The sequence below is a fragment of the Melopsittacus undulatus genome, chromosome 2, assembly GCF_012275295.1.
Source record: "Melopsittacus undulatus isolate bMelUnd1 chromosome 2, bMelUnd1.mat.Z, whole genome shotgun sequence".
NCBI lineage: Eukaryota > Metazoa > Chordata > Aves > Psittaciformes > Psittaculidae > Melopsittacus > Melopsittacus undulatus.
This window is the reverse complement of record NC_047528.1, coordinates 18720136-18735762: the sequence shown is the minus strand read 5'-3', so window position 1 is coordinate 18735762 and position 15627 is coordinate 18720136.

Genomic DNA, 15627 nt, shown 5'->3' with positions numbered 1-15627 from the left:
GCAGTCAGAAGTGCTGGTCATCACCCTCCGAAAGTGTTAGTGGGATATTGTTCCATGGGGCTTGTCAGTCCTGTAATCAGGGAAGCTGCTTTAGAATACACAAATCCATCCTTCTGCATGATTTGCATTGTCATCCTGTTGAAAGCTAACACCTTGTTTCTGCTTCATCATATGCATGTTGTTAGTCCAGGTTGCTGATACCTACTCCCACACTCTGCTAGAGTGCTTATGATAGTCATAAGGTTCATAAGAACATCGACTACAGCACCTTTAGGCAGAAAAATCAAGACCCTTTGGCATTTCCTGAAAGACTGGCTCACTGTTATCACAGAGTATGTCATCAGACTTGCCATAATCTGCCACAATCTGCAGAGTCATTGCAGGGCATTTGTTCTAGTTAACACTAGGTCTGAATGTAGCGCCAACAGTTGTTGACTTCCAGGGAAAAAGCCCTGTCTGCCATTTATATGTTCTACAATGGCAGGTCTTTGACCTCATGACTTAGGAGGAGAAAACAGCTTTGGTTTGCCTGTCTTTGGTCCTGAATTTTTATTGCAGTTGCCGGTGTTTTTTCCCCATGGCTCTTCATAGGACTCAGCTTTGACTGGCTCCCTTAAGAGTACCCTAGGATATAAACAAAATGGAGATTTTCAGTTCTTGTCTCACCAGGTGAATCACTCTAAGGGAAACCTCAAGGGCATTCCCGCATCTAGATAAAGTGGAAGGTTGGGAATTCGGCTTTTGGGTTGTCCTCAAGGATAATGTAGATGCATCCTGTAGGAAGTATTAGTTATTCATCTGTGATTGGGAGTCATAAGTTGTGGTTTTATTCTGGTTCTATCACATGGGTAGGACCGGAGGCAAGTTACTTTTTCTCACTGGATTAGATCATGGGTTATGTAACGAATAGCTAAAATTAAATCAAAAGAGCAATGGCAGTTTATGCTATATGGCCATCCAGTCATCTCCCCTGTCTTCCTCCCCCCTTCAGTATATTTTCCTGTCTCTTTGAAAACAATGTGAAGATAATTGTTTGTAATAATGTACCCAAGATAATACAAAACAATTCTGTATGAATTCCAAACCAAAATAATATGAGTCTGAAACTTCAAAAGTTTATTTAGAATGTTCTTGAAAAATAATAAGAATAATAAGCATCCCTAGGGCAATAGTGTGCTTCTCACTTTGCTGTTACTGGAGTTTCACAGCCCTTAACTGTCCTCACACACATCTGCAAAGTTAATCAACCCTGTAAGAGTTGTGTCTCTGTAGTTGTTCTTTATTGTCTTATTAAATGAAAACAAAGTTTTTTCCCTCTTCTACATTGAGTTTTTCACTTGTACTGAAATGATCCATTGTGATTTTCTACCTGTTGGGGTCGGGGAAGCTCTGCATCAATGTGCAAACTTTAATAACTTAGCATTCTTTCCAGAGGTGCTGGTGCAGTTGTGTCAGTGAGCTGACTTCCCTGTTGGAGCTTGATCAGCAACATTATTCATGTAGCTTGAATGGGAGATTCGATAGACCTATGATTTTGTAATTCGTATTTCAGAAGCCAACAAATATTTCTGAGACACTGTATTTTCAACCTACTTTAGGAAAATAATATGTACATGGTAGCACACCCTTCTTTTCAGAACACTTTATTATCCAGCTGAGATCTCAGTTAGGTTATGCCACATTTTGCTAGACATTTCAAAAACCAGTATAAAACCCCTCAACAATCTAAATCTAGATATAACTGCTCTATAGAAGAAATAAAACAGAGTAAATGGAAAGGGAATGGAGAAACAAATCTGATATGTGAAATTAACAGATGACGAGTAGAGATCATAGCTGGCTACCCGCCTAGTTGTTATCAAAACACATGTTTAGAAGTATTCCCTTAAGGCAACTCCAGCAAAATGATTTCTAAAAGATTATGAAGTTAGTTTCAACTAAAAAGAATGTTCTTATTTTATACAAAACTATGTTTAGAAATACTTCTGTCTGATCATAGAGACTGCAATCCCATGACCACACTTCTGTCTTCAAACATTTGCCCAGTTTTGCACTTTATTTTCACTTTGTAGCTCAGAATTTTTCTAATTTGAATAAAACACCCTCAATCTATCTCATAGGTCTTACACCACTTCTCCCTTCCCCTTCTCTTCTGTTTCTGTCAATCTTAACCAGAAATGGCTCTCTTTTCCAATCTTTTGTTTTCCCCTGCATGAAATGAAGAACAAGATAAGAACAAGTTTACTTTCTTTTTTCTTTCAAATGTAAAATCTCATACTGCCTATATCAAATCCTATCCTCCAAAGTACACCTATTGCAAACAGGAATCCAAGTTTCTATGCTGAGCAATTTCACGTCCTTATGGAATGACTGTGGGTACTTACTTCTGCAGCAGTGAGAACCCTTGTGATATTTTTGGAGATTCAGGTGATGATATAGTACCTGACTGTAGAGCAGCATTAGTGTAGGTTTTGAATGAACTTCACCTCATAGAGAAAAGAAAGTTTATTCAAAGAAAATAAAACCAAGAAGATAGACAGATTGTGAGCACTCTGAAATAGGCAGCTTTGATAAATAACACTATTGTTAAGAAGACATCTGAACAGAATCAGTGTCTCAGAAGAAACAGTAACTAGATCTAATCCCTAAGCAATTGTCTGCAGCCCCAGTTGCAATACATCATTTTTTCACATACTCTGAAAGAGTTGACAGATTTGACTATTTTTCTTTCCTCTTTTTATTTTTTTTCCTGGTTATAGATGATAAACTATACTTTCCCCTTATGATGTGAGTTTTATCCTACTGTCCATAAGAAATCTTCCATATTAGCTACAGTCATAAAAATGCCAAAAGAATAAGGAAAAATATAAACAAAAGAGCATAAGCTATAAAAAGGTTCAGGCTCAGCTGATGCTTGCTGCCAGCTTTTTAAAAGCAGATGTTCTTCTTCTGACATTCATCTGGATTTAGTCTGGAGTTCTGTATTTAGTTTGACACACATTTCCTAGCTCATGATTTGTAAAGCTTTCATTTATTTTCCCTAGATATATTATTGCACTTTTTCTCACCTTAAAATTCTTAAAGCTCTTCTAAAAAAACAAAGATCTACGAAAAAAAATAGTTTAAAACAATGTAAAACCAAGACACTACAAAGACTAAGTGAAAATGACTCGGGAAAAACAATCATGGGTTCTAATAATATCTTTAAAGTAACAATATATGTAATGAGAGAACAGCTTTAAGATTTGGTTGGAAAGGGTTATGAAGGTATAACAGATTATTTTAATCAGGAAAATATTGTGACAACAGTTTATCTTAGGAAAGGTAACAAAAAAAAATCATAGTCAAGATTGGTAACTATTGACTAATACACATTAATACCTTACTGAAATTCTCACAAAGAATCTTAGAAGACAGTTTTCTCTGTGGAACATGACTTTGCATGACAAAGTGTTTTATTTCTTGACTTATTTTTGTGTGATATGCTTGTTCTCTCTCCAAATGTTGAGCTATAGGAATGTGTCTGCATTATTTATATATGTTCCAACTTCTGGCCTATCAGATGTACTTTGGTGTTCAACACATACTTTTATCAAGGAATTAACTGAACTTTATGAAACAGCCAAAACCATCAGAAACATGATAATGCTCCTATTGTTCTAAAACTTAACATCATGCTGTATGAAGCAATTCCTGCTTTTGTTTATTCTGGACCTCACGGACCTGGTGACTTGTTTCATTTGATGCCCTCAAGTTCTTGTAATAAAATAAACAGGAAATATTTGTTCTATACAAAAATTTTGGATTTCAAGTTTTTAATAAATTTTGCTTTTGCACCCTAGAAAACACTGTTATGAAACTACTGTCTTATTTGGCACTAAGTATTAATACCTAACAACTAAAAGGCTTCATGATCTATGAGACACTGGATCCCTGGTATGTTTCACAAGATCACAGCAAATGCCTGGACTGAGCCTTATGCTCCACTGGACTCCTGCCTAATTGTGTGTTCATGCAGCAATGTTGATCTGAAAGAATATCGTCTGGAAGCAACAGTCACAGGTAGGTGTAAAAAAAATGGAGGTATCAAAGGGATCAGATTCAGAAGGATCAGAGTCCTGTGTGGGGAGTGCCAGTAGGTGGAAGACAGCAGCCTGGCAGCCTGCTGCAAAGGGAAAATCAGGTATTTGGGAGACTGGAGATTTTGTAAGCAGGAAGTGTGTGGAGATGCAGCCTACAAGAGGCCACAGAATGGGAATGGATCTACAGGGTAATGATGGGTTATTTACTGAGATAATACCTCAGTAGCAAGTGTTTTCAACAAATGTTAGGTGCCACTGCAATGACTGTGTAACAGTTCGCAGCAATCTTGTGTTCACGGATCTTGTGTTCAGCTCTTCCTGAACCTGCAGCATCTGCCCCACACTGCCACTGCCTCTCTTCTCCAACCCAGAACTGAATGTTCCTTGCACAGCTGCCCTTCCCCTGCAGAAGGTGGAGCAGAGGCTAGAAGCGATCTGTGTTCTCACATGGTTTTCTCTGGCCTTTGAAACACCCGCGCCTTTTCAGAGCATACTGAGGCATTCAGTGGGGAACTTGTATGTTCTAGAAGGGTTGAGGATGATGAAATGTGGTGCTGTGAGACAGGAAAGCCAAAGGAGGTGAATGTAGGGAAGATCTCAATGCTCTGAGAACCAGTCTTTTTTGTAGCATCCACTGTCGGAAGTTATTTTCAATCAATCAGTCCCAGAATACCAGGTCGGAAGGAACTGCAAGGGTCATCTGATTCAGCCTTTGTTGGCAAAAGCACATCCTAGACTGAATGTCCTAGCACCCTGCCCAGTCACTTAAAAGTGTCTAACAATGGGGAATCCACCACTTCCCTGGGGAGATTATTCCAGTGGCTGATTGTTCTCATTGTGAAAAATTTCATCTTGTGTCCAATCAGAATATCCCCAAAAGTAATTTATACCCATTACTCCTCATCTTTTCCATGTAAAAAGGGAGTCTTCATCTTTGCAGCCACCCTTTAAATACTGGGACATGGTGATAAGGTCTTCCGTGAGCCTTCTTTCTTCAAGGCTAACAAATTCTTCTCTGAGCCTTTCCTCACACAGCAGGCTTCCCAGTCCTTGGATCATCTTTGTGGCTCTTCTCTGGGCCCTCTCCAGCTTGTCCACGTCTTTTTCGTATAGTGGGGACCAAAACTGAGCACAGTATTCTGAAAGAAGAGGTCCTGGTTCTTCCAGGAGACAGAAGTGGCTGCTCTGGAATGGCACTGACCATTAGTGCAAGGGATTTAGTAAAACTGAGAGATTCATGAGTTCATGATACTTACTTGATACTGGTATCACTGAAAGATTCAAAATGTATCGTTCATCACTACTACAGGAAAGATGTGTATAAAATGATCTCTGTCAATGGTTTGCTCGTATTTCCTACTGATAGAATCATAGAAGCATAGAATAGTTAGGGTTGGAAAGGACCTCAAGATCATCTAGCTCCAACCTCCCTGCCATGGGCAGGGACACCTCACACTAAAGCAGGTCACTCAAGGCTTTGTCCAACCTGGCCTTGAACACCACCAGGGATGGAACATTCACAACTTCCCTGGGCAACCCATTCCGGTGCCTCACCACCCTAACAGTAAAGAATTTCTTCCTTATATCCAATCTAAACTTCCCCTGTTTAAGTTTTAAACCTTTATCCCTTGTCCTGTCACTACAGTCCCTAATGATGAGTCCCTCCCCAGCATCCCTGTAGCCCCCCTTCAGATACTGGAAGGCTGCTATGAGGTCTCCATGCAGCCTTCTCTTCTTGCTCCAGGCTGAACAGCCCCAACTTTCTCAGCCTGTCTTCATACAGGAGGTGCTCCAGTCCCCTGATCATCCTCGTGGCCCTCTCTGGACTTGTTCCAACACTTCCATGTCCTTTTTATGTTGAGGACACCAGAACTGCACCCAGTACTTCAGGTGAGGTCTCACAAGAGCAGAATAGAGGGGCAGGATTACCTCCTTTGACCTGCTGGCCACACTTCTTTTGATGCAGCCCAGAATACGGTTGGCCTTCTGGGCTGTGAGCCATGATCTTTGCCTTATTTAAGCGAAGAAAGCCTGCTATTTCATCAGCTTCTGATTGTCTGTCCCTAGTATAGTGCTTGTTCAGATAAGGAAAACTAAATCAAACCAGCTCTAAGTACCTGCTCTGCACAGCTATGCTGTATGCATGTTCTAGTAAACTGCAGCTACACCAACTTCTGTATCAAAACTGTTGATATAGAAGGTGGCAAGTATAAGCTTAACATTTTGGGAACTGGTAATCACTCTGGTTTAAAAGATACAGCTGTATCTTTTGGTCAGAGGTGCCAAACAGAATTGTGCCACTATTCAAGTTTCTTCACAGACTGTTATGGAAAAGCCTGTTTGACCTTCCCTTTCACATGTGGGAAAGTGTTTGTAACATGAAACATCTTAAATTAAATAAAGCTCATAAGGCTATGCCCAGTCTTACTTCACTCTTTGACCGAGTTACAGCCATTGCTCAAGAGCAGCATTTTCTTGCAGTGTTTTCAGCAGGAGGCAGACAGGCCAGGAACAATTGGAAGAGCTTTTGCTTCCCCTCTGGAAGATGCAGTGAGTGGCTGATGGGAAAACATGCAGATTCTGATGAACTTGGCATTATATTGACAGCAGGTGCTGATTTTAATATCTATGTGATCTCCTGTGCTAACCAGTAATCGGAAGCATGTTTGCTGATACCAAGTTGTCAGACTACGTGCAAGCTTCTGTCAGTTCTGTCATGTTGAACAGGGCTGTCAAGTACTACCTGGAGATATTCTGGTTGGAGAAAGAAAATCTGTGTTGCTGGGCATTTGTGAAGCAATTATTCCTGTGATTTATCCAGTCTGCATGAGCACTGCTGGTGAGCAAGTACCTGACTGAGAGAAAGTAACAACTAGAACAGCCAATTTATATATGTGCTTTATGTTTCCATTCCTAGCTCTACTGGTTAAATATAAGTAAATAATAAAAAAGAGAGAATGGTTATTCTCTTATTTTATGACTCTTCATCAGCCACAGAAAAGAATGGACAAACACTGGTAAGAACCCAATAACAGGACATCTGATACCTCTGAGACTCATACATCTGAGGGACAAGGGGGGATTTTACTACCTCCAGATAAATGTACAGGACAACTGTTCATTGTTAATTCAGAGAGCCCAACCTATTTTCTAGTGCACTGCCTCACAAAGCTGTATGCTGTACCTGGCAGAAGATCTAATTACTCAAAGACTAGTTTCTTGATGGTGTTGGAATTTTGGCTGACTGAAAACAAAAAGGTTTTGTTCTGTAAACCCACCTGAATGACGTTGTGTCCAGTGCTGTTCATGCTATTCATGCTGTTGGGGAAGGGCTTTAGCCAGCAGTGGATTTAAGATATTACTTGATGACAAGTGTGGCTTCAAGAACCCTCAGGACTCTACTTCTACATGTAGGGGTGAAAGGTGCTTTCTGTGAAGCAGAGGGGGAAATGGGATGGATGTATCAAATACTCATAATTTGAAGCATTGTTACATGATTCCAAATAAGGTCTTATTTCCTAGGCATGTTGATCAGAGTGTGCAGACACGGGCCAAAAGCCATTTCATAGGGACATCAATTTCATGAAAGCTATGTTTTCCTGATGATAGCCCTCAAATTAGTTAAAGAATGAATATCAGTGGAAGATGTTAAATAGCTGGAGAAGACCTCTAGCACAGAGGAAGTGAGTGGGCAGAACGAGAGGTGAACATAAATGAGCACATGTTGAAACCTGCACAAAGATGATAATAACCTGCTGTTAAGGGCTATACTGCTGTATTTATGTAAATGCCAGAGGCTTACAGGTTAGTGCTACATTTTCATGCAAGATTTGCAACAGGCAACCTTGAAAAATATCTGTAAAGCCTTACTCAGTCTTACAGTTGTTCAAAGAGAGGATTATGAATAGTAAGTGCTATATTAGAGACCCTATGTTTTGCAACATAAAATGAAAAATTCTGATGTTTTCATAATTTCTCAGGATCCTTGGAGCTGTAAATAGCAGTGTACGTTATTGGTAGCGTGATTTACTTCAATATTTTCACAATGGTAAAAGTTTATCTTTTAAGTAACTATGGAAAAGTGACTGTTTTCAGCAGTCCAGGGATGTACTGGTGTGCCAGGTAGTTTAGCTCTGCACATCCTTCCGCCCTGATAGTTCAGATCCAGTCAAAGTTCACTGCTGCCAGGCCAAGATCAAACCAAGGTTTGTGGCTCCTTTGCTGGGGAATGCTCCTTTGCCTGCATGTCCATGCTCAGCAGGAATGTCTCCATCCTTCCACCCCAAGCCACAGCTTGTGCAGGGTCTCTGAGGTCCTGCCTGGTCCTGCCTAGATTGGCCAGTGTTGTCCCTGAGTTGTTGGGTCAAGGAGCATTGGGTGTCTTTGGTTTGGGCTGTTTAGTGGGGCAATGGTTCCCACTGAGTCAAGGAGCAGATGCTGCCTTTCATCCTGTAAAAAGGCAATATGCAGTATAGTATGTGCTGTTTAGTTCTTTAAGCCTGACAGATAGGGACAGCATGTTAGACCATTCTAAATTGAACTGACTCAGTTTAAATAATTGTAGTATTTACTGAGCCTTTAATTCTTTGAAAATCATGTTAACACTGTACATGTCTTGGTATTCTGATATGCACAGCTTCAATGTGCCTCTTCCTCAGCATACATGCTTTGAAAATAGAAATATATGTTGGAATAAGAATGTATAGAAGGTGGCAAGTATAAGCTTAACATTTTGGGAACTGGTAATCTCTCTGGTTTAAAAGGCTTTGGTAGCTACCTTGTAATTAAGGATCTACAAACAGCAATTTACATCCCTGTTTCACAAGAAATATAGTTCTGTTCAAAGCTGTCCACTCATAGCATGAAATGATGACCCCAACTACTCTTTACAGTTAGGCTCTTTCTGAAACAAATACTTTGAAAGAAAAGGTATTGTGGGTATGATTCATATTTGTCTGTCGTTATGTCTATTTCATCTTTGTCTTTTGTGACTAGTATTTTGTACTTCCAATAAGGGATTTAACTTAATCACTGCCTTCCACAGAAGCTCAGATTTAAACTCTAAATGTCATTTACTTCCCTTTAATTATAAAGATACATCAGGTTAGTTTATAATTAAAGATAATGATAATGTTGTTTGATACCTCGTGGGAAGCAGTTTAAGTATTCCATGACCATGGAGCTGTAGAAAAGAGGGTAGCAAAGGTGGCAGAAGTTTCATTTTTTATTTCTCTCCTGGAGTGGAGAACAAAGATAATAAACCCTCAGCAAATCTGGTCTGTAAACCAGAGGAAGACGGTAGCTACTGTCGTTTCACTGCATGCAAGAAAAGAGAGGGAACACAGAAAAGCACAGTAACGAGTTCACACAAATTTAGCAGCCCACCTTCAGGGGGTCACCACTCCACTTAGCTGCTTGTGTCTCTCCAGTGGAGACAGCAGAAAAGGGACATCAGGGGGTCTGACCTAAATCTACCTCTTGATGTAAGATGCATATGAAAAATGGGTTATGAAGATGCTGGATTTGACACAGAAGTAGTTGAGACTTTGTTGTAAGTCTCCTTCAAAGAATTCTTCTTTCAAAGAGGTGGAACAGACTAACTCCTAATTTTGTTAAGCCGCCAGAGCAACATGCACAAGAAGGGCTTTGTCAGCACTCTTGAGTAGAAAGGGGCACTGCTGAATGACATCTTTGCATCCTCATGAGTGAAGTCAGTATCTACTCCAGACAAAAGTGTCTATGTGAAGAGGGCAGTTAATCAACTGGAGTTTTGTCAAGCTTGAATCTCCCTGGAAGAGATTGTTTTATGTCTGATATTCAAATATAATGAAATTTCTCCGTATCTTTGCTAATTATATCTTTACAGAAAGGAATAAGGAGAATGAGGGCCATTATAGTACTACTCATTCACAGCTAATTATCACTATACTGAAAAATCAGTTAACCCCCCTCCCACATAAGTGAAAAATGTGAAAAATGCATCACAGCCATTCCTGTTTCAAACCATGGATTCTCAGCAATGTAGCTAGCTTGTATGTACCTCAAGAAGTTTTAAATTCCAACCCATAAAATATTGTGCATAGCGGTAACTTCCCTTCCTTACCTAGTCAGAGGAGGATAAACATGAATTGGCAGTTTGCTGCTATTTCATCTCTTTTCTACTTCGTATGTGTATTTATAAGCATCAATCTCATTCAGAAGTTAATCCATCTTGATGTAGTTCTTTTTACCCTTGAAGTGTGATGACATACGTGAGAGACAACACAAGAATGAGAGAAAAGAAGGTCTGTTACTCAGTTGTAAAGAATGCATATCAGTCTCTTCTAGATGCGTGTGTTAAACACCTCATTTGCTGAACTTGTGGGATATACTGGAGACTGCATAACTTTTTCTGATTTTGAAAGACTTGATTATTCATTTTGTAAAATTGAAAATCTGTACAAAATCTGTTACAGCATTGTTTTATCTGCAGATGTTAGCTATTTTAGAAGCTAATAAAGTTTACAATTGAGATCACATTGAAAATCATATTTGTAATATTCTCTGCCTTGCTTTTTAAACATTTTTGACAGAGATGTGGCTGGTCCTTTGTGAATGCTTTCACATAGGGGAAGTGGGACCATCAGTCATAACTACCTACATTCTCTAAGTTCGCTGAATACAGGAAACAAGAAAAATACAATTGCATGCTGTCTGGAGAGAGAATGGAGAGGGCAAGGGAGCTCAAATAACACCTTATCTGGAAAGGTCAGAGCTTCTCCCTTGATGTGTGTTTGCCCCCACCAAATCAGCAAGGGAAATGCTTTTGGGGATTCCTGTGAGGCTATGCAATAGCTCTGCGATCCTCAGTGCAGGAAAACTGCACCATAAGTAATAACAGCCCATGGACAAACCCTTTACAAAGTAAAAAGGTCTCTAATAATACGACAAGTTATGTTTATGCATATGCTGCCACTGGGAGGTGTGATTGCAGTATGTGTGGGCATCCTGAGAGAAGTCATGTAGCTAACAGCAAGTGCACGTAGCCATATCAGGCTTTATCAGAACTGGCTTTTATGCCAGGCTGTATGAAGATTCATGAGTACTTGGTTTTCTAGGTTTTGCTCAAGTCAGTGCTGCCACTTCACTGGTGTTGCTTCTCACACTGGAGAAATTAAAGCTATCAAGGCTCTTCTTATATAGGCTATAATTGCAGCTTATTGCAGTGGAAGCACACTTAGCACTGCAAAAAGCTGTAAATTGAAGTTTTAAAAAGGGAGTAAGTAAATAGTCTTAATTTGTTTGTAGCATAGCTACAAAAATACTTTCTAACTTCTGTGTTGGTCTTAGACAATGCTATTATTCAGTGTTATCTGGCATAGGGCTTCAGCACAGGCCCACCTCTCCTCTTTTTGGCAGCTGCAAAGAACATTATGCATCTCTCAGTAAATTGCTGTAATGGACAGAAATGCCCTGAGAAATTCAGAGGACACAGCTCACAAATATTTCCAGCTGAACTACTTCAGCTGATAAAGTGCTGCAGGTACTGCATAGACCCACATCCTCTTTATGGCATGTTGAGGGTAGGACCAGCTTTCATTGCCACAAGGTCTCCTGTGTAAAGTGCCAATATTTGTATTTAATGCTCGTGTTGTGTCCTACAAGTAATTATAAATCCTCTGTAACTGATAATCACATTTAATGTGTCAGCTTGCTGCTGCTGCTGCAGTTTTACTTAACAGCGATAGCTATAATAACTGTGTTGGGTTAAGCCTATTTAAAGCCAGTGGCTTGGACACTTTGGCTTACATTAACTGTTGAAATAGAGTAACTTTCCCTGTGCTTGCTGCTAGATTATAGCATTATGGCATACTGTGACTTACATTATTTTGTTTTGCTGAAAGTTGCATGTACAACAGATATGAACAGCTGCCACAGCTTAGCTGAGACACAGCAATTTCTTTCACCTCTCAACCCCCACCGTTAATGAAATCCTTCTCTCAAGATAAGCATAAGAGAAAACCAAATTGTTTGGGTCATCTGTCTGAAAGAATAGGAAGCATCTTACAGATGTTCCTTAGTATGAAGAGCACTGGGGATGTATGGGAGGGTGTATGTTTTGATAACTAGTACAACAGAAATACTGAAGCAACTCTAAATCAAAACAGAATAAAGAATACTGTGATACAACACTGCAGACAAAGATGTGATAAAAATCTTTTAGGCTAAGGGCTGACCAGTGCAGTATTTGCAGCTATACTTCCCTTTGCCTGAAAGGCATTGTGTCAGGGAACTGAAACCTTGCCCATTATTTGTATCAATGACATACCCAGATCTACTTAATAAATTCTTTACCTGAAAGAAGTGGGTAACTGTCAAAACCAGCTCATAGTTACAGCAATATATAAACATTGTGTGTTGATGAGGATATTAAGTGTTTCAATATCTGGGAATCATTTTCCGTGCAATAGAGAGAAATTGAACAGAAGAGTCTCTTCATATGACAATTTACTCTGTCTAATGTAGAATCTCTAGGTACTTTCATTAAATGCAGAGATCATGCCTGGGGATTTCTTTAGTAAAAATATACTTGCTCAAACAAGGCAAAATATGTTGTAAATTTTGACTGAGTTTTGATTCCTCAGTTTTATTTAGTCTTTCATACTTTTTCCACAAATTGTAATTAAAGTTATTACTTGGATTAAATGCTTTTCTTCATGAATGAGAGACAGTGAAGGACACTGAAAACAAAACAAAATGAAGATGCTTATGTTTATTACTCAGGTGACAAAATGTTAACACCAAACAAGCGAATGTTGGAAAATAAATATCTTAAGTGTTTTCAATTTAATGACTTCAGACATTTAGAAGCATTTAAGTTCCAAAAGTTAGAAAACAGAGGGAATTTTTAATTTTTTTGTTGTTTTGCTTTTTTGTTGCCACATATGCTTGTTGAAGGAAATGGAACTATTCACTTTACTGGAAAGAAAATTTTAATGTAACTGTTTTAAATTGTAGATTTCCCAATGTAAATTTTAACTTCGAAGTGTCATGTGCGCTGTGTACTGAAGCACGTTTTCACTTGTTTCCCAGTAAGTAACTGCTCCTCTCCGTAGGAGGGCAAGATAGAAGATGCTGTGAGCAGAATTAGAGGGCTCTTCAATTAGTATGAACAATCAGGTCTGCTCCCATATTTTAAGTCTTGTATTTCCTGATGGATTTCAAAGCTTATTTTGTTCTGCCCACCCATAGTGCAACTTGAGCTCTTACTAGTTAGAACTTCTGAATATTACAACTGGTTTGTGTGATTTATGTTCTCTAAGCACTGATGTTTGTTAGCTGTCATTTGTCTGGCAGGAATCTGTAGCCACCTGTCATGGCGTAACCACAGTCTTCTTACAGTATCTTATGCTATGCAGCCTTATCTAACCTGAAGATGTGTCATGGTTTCCATGTTTTATCTTTATATTTTAATTTGTCATTTCAAATCTTGTGCCAAAATAATTTCCTGAAACTTGTGTCTATCTTGATACAGACAATTGTAGTTCCCTCTTTTACATGTAGCCTCCCCCCTCTTTTGCATACATATACGATTTGTAGAAGGTGGAATTGCATACAATCTGATGTAATTGCTCCATGCATACACTCACCTTTTAAGAATATTTTATATGCACACACAGATGCCCTAAGCTCAGAAGCCTTAAGCAGGTTTTTCCAGGCTATCAGAAATGTCATAGGTTTCTCCTTCCCATGGTAATACTTACGTGAGACATTCTTGGTTGGGAAATGTGTGTGAAAATCTCCTAAAAACTCTGAGAAGCTGGTTGATACTTTGCCCTTTTGTTAACTCTCAGACTCCCTCTCAAGCTGGGCACATGTCCTGTATCTTCTCTGGTTCATTGGGAATCACTTCAGTCCCTACCATTTGAGCTTATTCCGTGGTCCGACCAAGTGCTGACCCTAAAATGTGCCAGCTAGCTCAGGTACTAGAAACAGTCTGAATGTACAGCCTGGTGCACGGAGCAGGACAGCATAGCCTGGACAGGTCACTGTGTTGTCATCCTATGTTGCTATTGGCGTCCAAATGAGTTATCTACAATTAAGATGGATTATCTTTATTTTACACAGCAGTTTGCAGTGCTGGGGTACCACTATCTGCTGAGACTGCATCTTTTGGGGGGGATGCTTTTTGTCCTGTGGAGGATGACCAGTGAGCTCCTTTAGTCCTTACTCTTGCTGTGTCAGCCCTGCCTTCTGTCACCTGTAACATTTTCTCCTGAGGGTGCCTGAGAGAGGGGTTAATGGCAGAGAAGTCCTCAAATGTCTCTTTTCCAGAGGAGGCAGTGAATGCTTTGGGTGTGGAGTGATAAGAGCCACATGTGAAGAGTTCCCTGAAGGCATTGACGTGGGCCAATAGTTTAAGCATTGTAGAGCATATTCGTTTAATGAGATCTTGGCTACTTTGATATTCATAGTGGTTTCATTTCTCTTGCTCTTTCCCATCCTCCCAAGGAGTAGTGATTAAGAACTATTTCTTGGTTGATTGCTTTTTAATTTTACAGCTTCAAGTGGTGAAACTGGATAAGATATATGAAAGGCATTATACTGCTTGCACTTTATGGTTACTCAGTTCTCTGGAGTTGCACTTAAGCCAAAAGTATCAGGACCAAAAATGACATCTGCACTTTGAAGCCAGCTTTGTTTAAACACTTCCATATCTCTCATAGCCTGGGGTGAGAAAGCTTGTAGCCTTTCAGCTGTGACTTGCAAGCAATTCAGATGGAGTTCTCATGCCAAAACTATAGCACACAGCTGTCAGCAGTGCTGTCCTGGCATGGGACATATGAATAATGTGGCCTCTGGCTGCATTAGGAGGTGAAAAGCAGGAGATGGGGAGACCCAACATCAGCAGTAAATATAACCAAGCTCCATGCTTCCCCAAATTACAGAAGGATTCCCATTGCTCTGTTATCACCTTCATCCCCTGAACTATTCTTGGAGCCTCCCCTTCTCTACAGATCTCAGGGTATGTAGCATGTGTTATATGGCCTTTGATCCTGTGAGGATTTTAAATGCTTACAGGAAAGGATAGCCACCATGATGGTAAGTCCTTAATACACTTTTATGTAAAGGAATGAAAAGCTGTCTTGTTGTGCCTTCTCTAAATGCATGACCAACACTTCTTACTCTTGATGATATTTTAAGAACACATTTCACTTGTTTCTATGTACTAAGTAATCTCTATGTAAATGATTTTTCTTTTGCCCAGTGATTGATTGAAATATCAAGCCTGTTCAATGGTAAGTATTCTGGAGACATTCTGTACCTGCACAGCTTCCTTGAAACTAGCATTTATGACTCTGGTATGGTAAAATGTCCAATTGCCAGTGTATGCACTAGCAAATGCACACGTGTTCATACAGACATGCACACTTACAACTAAATATACTATGTGACAGAACATTACACTCATTTATTTTGATGAATGCTTATCACATTATTCTGTTCATATGTTTATGCAAATTTCAGAAAGAAAAAAGCTGGGCCTGATTTCCTTTTTTTTAAA